The sequence below is a fragment of the Corvus brachyrhynchos genome, unplaced genomic scaffold, assembly GCF_000691975.1.
Source record: "Corvus brachyrhynchos isolate BGI_N302 unplaced genomic scaffold, ASM69197v1 scaffold409, whole genome shotgun sequence".
NCBI classification, from domain to species: Eukaryota; Metazoa; Chordata; class Aves; order Passeriformes; family Corvidae; genus Corvus; species Corvus brachyrhynchos.
The window spans coordinates 784,501-789,354 of record NW_008246059.1 but is presented as its reverse complement, the minus strand read 5'-3'; positions in this window follow the sequence as shown (position 1 = coordinate 789,354).

Here is a 4,854-nt window from a genome sequence, read left to right as displayed (position 1 = left end):
AGGAAATCAAGTTTTTTTAGCTGACTGTATGATTTCTTACAATAAATGAATAATATGAAAAAACATACTTGATATCTCATAATGTGTTGTTACAAATATTTTCTTATTTTCTTTCTGCTCACTTCCATTGGGAAGATAGACTTTAGATTTCTAAACTTTTTTTTCTTTTTCTCCAGTCTATATGAGTGAATTAAACATTTCTCCTTGCATTTTGCTACAATTCACAGGTTCATATGAACTTCTATGTAAGACAGGTCAGGGGAATTGGTAGAAACAGAACTGGAGTGCACAGAAGCCAGAGAAGGATGCAAGAAGTTTCTTGTTATAAGCACTCATTCTTCTTTTGAGCTCTCTGCATTTAAGACACTTTTTCATCTGCCTTTCTCTGGTGGCTTGTAAAGGTGCTTCTGTGCTCCAGGCACCCACCTACACTTTCTGTGCTAGATACCAGGTCTTATCCTCACTGAAGTCAATGTCCCCTTTGTGAGGAAATGAAGACAAAAGTGACTGAATTTCAATTCCAAGGTCACTGTCACTAACAGAGTGATGCTATCAGAGACCTCAGCTCTACTGCTGCTCCAGGCACCAGTGAGCAGTGGTTTCAGCCTTCTTTCCCCCAAGGCTCCCAGACAGGCTTCTCACTCAGCAAGCAAGCAGAGATGTTGCATGCAGGCAGCAGCAGCACAGCATCCAAAGTTCTCTTTTTCTCTCTGCAGCATTCAGAAGCCTTCAAGGAAACATCAGCCTTACCAACCCGCAGCCCTCCAAGGAGTAGGGAATATAAGCAAAAGTAGCTCAGACAATGAAATTTTTGTTGCTATGTAACACGCTTAGCTGAGGTTAATAAACACAATCCTTGGAAGTACGTAAGTTTAGAGAGGTACCCAGTACCAGTTAAGCACAACATGGAAAATTAAAAATAAAAAAAAAAAAAGAGAGCCAACAAAAAACCCAAAAATCCAAACCAAAACAAAATCCCTGGTCATGAAGATGCTTTTTGAGCTGTGATTTCACTTCTTTTGCATTTATTATGATCAGTTGATTAAATTGGGGGCTAAATCCAGAGTGAGGACAGCTTGCAGTTTAACAAGAATGTTATCCAAACATCTCATATGCCTTCTTTCCCACCCTGAAATAGCATAGTTCTGAAACACTATTCAAAGAAAAGAAGTTAATTTGAAATTGTTTGAAATTGCTAGCTCTGGCAATCTGGAGACTGAGTGTATTTCAATCACTTTGTACTTTCAGAGTTTATGAAAGCAGTATGGAAGGAACAAGAAGCAACCAGTGTTGCTTCATGAGGAAATGGTTGTGTTTATGAGAATATTAAGAATGTCTGTCTCTTTTTTCAAAAGCGTATGTTAGTTAAAGGATCAAAAAGAAAATTACATTGGCTTCCAGCTCTCTGGTAGTTTCCTGCACACTATCACCTTCCTTCCCAATAGTCTAAAATTGATGGGACATATTAAAAAATGAGCAAAAGGACACAGATGAGCAACTAGTTACATTCAAAATGCTGCAACACTAGGGATAAAATGGATGCTCTGAGTGTGTAGGTGCTTGAAATAATGCTGACCATAAGAAGAGAGGTGAAGACTAAAGTCTATAATTATTTTCCAGAAATGAAATGGGATTATGTGAGAAATTCATGGCATGTGGTCTTGAAAATGAAGGTATGGATGAGTCTAAGTTCAGTGTTCAAATCAGCCTGTTGAATGAACACACATTTTCAAGTAGGAGTTTGGGAGAAAGAAACTGATATTTCAAAGACACCTGCTTTGAAACCTCATTCAGGAAAATTTTAGTAAGTGGGTGAAGCAGCTAAAGTCTCTGGTGTTATAGACTACCAGTGAGTCTCATGAATGGTCAGACTGGGGAGTTTCCTTAATAATTCCTCCACATTCCCTGCAGGAAGGAGCAAAGGAGGAGTAAGGAGAGCACTGACCCACTGCATCTATGGTGAGTGATGGAACTTACTGTTCCATTTACAGTTCCATTTTAAAAATAGATGCTGGGAAAGTAAGCAATTAAAATTCAAGAAGGAAAGCAGAACTATCTGGCAGTTGTTCAGTAAGCCTAACTCGTATAAAAATGATCTGCACATAGCTGGTATAAGTATAAACAGTCAGCAGCATGAGATTATGAAAAACAATTCTTGCCTGGCAAGTGTGATTACTTTTAACAAAATGTAAAATCCAGGGAGTGTAGAAAACACAGCACAGATACTCTCTCTGTAGGCTTGGTCATTCAGCTGTACGTGGAATAAGCTCCCATAAAGCATCTGAACCATCGTCTTTGGATGTACCAAAGCAGACAGGTGCAAAGGAATCCAAATTCCAAGCTGGACATATGCTACCTTGGGGCTCCAGCCCCCATCAAACAAGCTCAGGAAGATACATGTTAGAGTGACCTGAATACCATGGGGTGACACCATTTCTTATTCAAAGCCAGTTCATGTCTGGTCAGTGATCTCTGATGAGTCTTCATGCACCAAGACACCTCCTAGTTCCCTGGTCTCCTCTGTGGCATTGAGTTCACCGGGAAGAGCAGTGAACAGTAGCAGTCCCATGACTGTCTCACCACTATCCAGAACTTTCTGGGCTTCACCCCCTCACCCCCCAATTGTTTTCTGGGTAAATCACTCCCTGTCAATGGCCTGGCAGCAGACGAACCATTGTTCCGTCTACTGGAGAGCTATTCAGTGTTGATGGCCTTTGATTTCTCTTTCCAAACATAGGCCTTGCCTCTGCCAGATAGGATTTTGTTGGTACGGTTTTGCTGGCAAATCCTCCTAACATAAGCACAGTGTGTAGTCCCTGAAGATTTATTGTGGCCCAAGGGGTCTAACTTGCATTCAGTCCTGTGAATATAGTAAGTGCAGACAATACCAAAGGCACTCAGAAAACATCCAATATAAAATATATACACTAACTTACAGCGAAGGTTGCAATTGTAAGTAGCATTTGGAGGCAAAATAAATAACAACATTCATAGTTTGGCACAGACACGCTGCCAGTGTGTCACAACCTGATGGACTGGGGATATGTCTGTGTCAAACTATGAATTCTGTTTTTGCTTTTTGAATACCATTTACAATTGCAACTGTCCATGTGGATTATTGCATCTATTTTTATAGCCAAGGCTCTGTCTGGGAAGATATAACAGAGCAATCAACAACACTGACTGGTTCTATTTTGCTGGAACAATAGTGTTCCTGTGAGCTGGGCTCTTCCATCTTTATGCACAGGACAGGAGGGCTGGGGTCTGGGTTTCCCCTCATCTTGAACAACATGGGCAACAGAGAGATAGAAGTTTATTATGTGGGTCCATTTGTCAAAATGCAGTTTCCCTGCTAAAACCAAGACAAAAACAGTCAAGCCAAAGACTTAAAACTGATCGTGAGATCAGGTGGTAGGGCACTCTAGAGAGACAGCTCTGAAGAGCTGGGAAAGCTTGGAAGCCACAAGAATGCAACCATGGAGACTGACCATCGAGCTGGGGCCACCCTCCTCACCCACTGTCCAGGATGAGAGAGGAGAAGGCTCAAGTACTCTGGTACTCCTGTTCCTCTCGTCTTTTTCTCCAGTAAACTAGTGGTCAGGCACTATATTTTTATTAAGTCTGCACCACAAGCAACCTGCGAGCAGAGCTTCATATGGATGAAACATCTATTAGGTCATTCAGACTTGATGAAAGGAAGAAAGTATTTTACAATGAGGGTTGTGAAACCCTGCAACATGTTGTCCAGAGAGGTGGTAGATGCCCCATCCATGGAAATGTTCAAGGTTGGTTTGGATGAGCAACCTGATCTAGCTGAAGGTGCTCCTGCCCCTTGCAGGTGGGTTGGACTGGATGATTTTTAAAGGTCCCTTCTGCCCCAAAATATTCTATGATTAGCAAAAGTGGAATTCTTTGCTTTCCTATAATATACATATAGGAAAGAAAATATTTTTTTCCCGTATGTTCCTGCCACCTGTATATTGAAAATTGACCTTTCCCAGAGGACTGCTTGCGGATACAGATCTCAGCCAGCTGAGGCACTGTGTCTAGGGTGAAGACAGGGGGTACAGGGCACTGCTGTCTGATGGGTGGTACCTGCCACTGCATCTTCATCTGAGAGGACACCTCGGCAGTCCAGGTCTGAGGAGCAGCAGGCAGTTTGTTCCCACAGCAACCAGTCCCAGAAATCTGCTGGGGGTTCAAAGTTTGGATCTCCTCGCTGAGGACTGGCACGACACAAAGGAGAGGATGGTTTTTCACTTTGTTACCTTTGATTTTCTGCATCAGCCTGCTCTGGTTTCGTCTGTCCTCTCCTTAAGCCTCCCACACAAGCGCCACTTTAGGTACTTACAGAACTCCAGCATCTAACACCACTCGCAAAAGGCCTTGCCGCTTGACCGGGATCCCCTGCCGCTTCCAGTACAAGCCTGAAATCCGTCGGCAAAACGTTCTGGGGAAATAAAACAAACACTGCCAGTTAAAGAAATTATCCCAGCTGCTTCTCGGCTTTCAGGAGAAGCCGGGAGATACGGCGCGGGAACTCATTTTTAAATGCGGTGCTGTACTGAAAGCACCGGTGATGCCGAGGGAGCTGTGCTGATGCTGCGGGAACGGAACAAGACGGCAAGCGTAGCAACGCCGGGGCCGGGCGGAGCGGCAGCCGGGGCGCAGAGGGAAGTCCCCTCCGGCGGCACCCATGCAGGGGGGATTGAGGCTGTTCCAGGCATCTCCGAGGCGGGGAAAGACCCACACGGCACTTTTCCGTTTCAACTTTTCGGTATAGCCGGCCTGCGCGGCGGCGCGGGCAGGTGCACCGGACCTATGTAGGCTCCCCCTTGGATCCCGCGGTGGAGC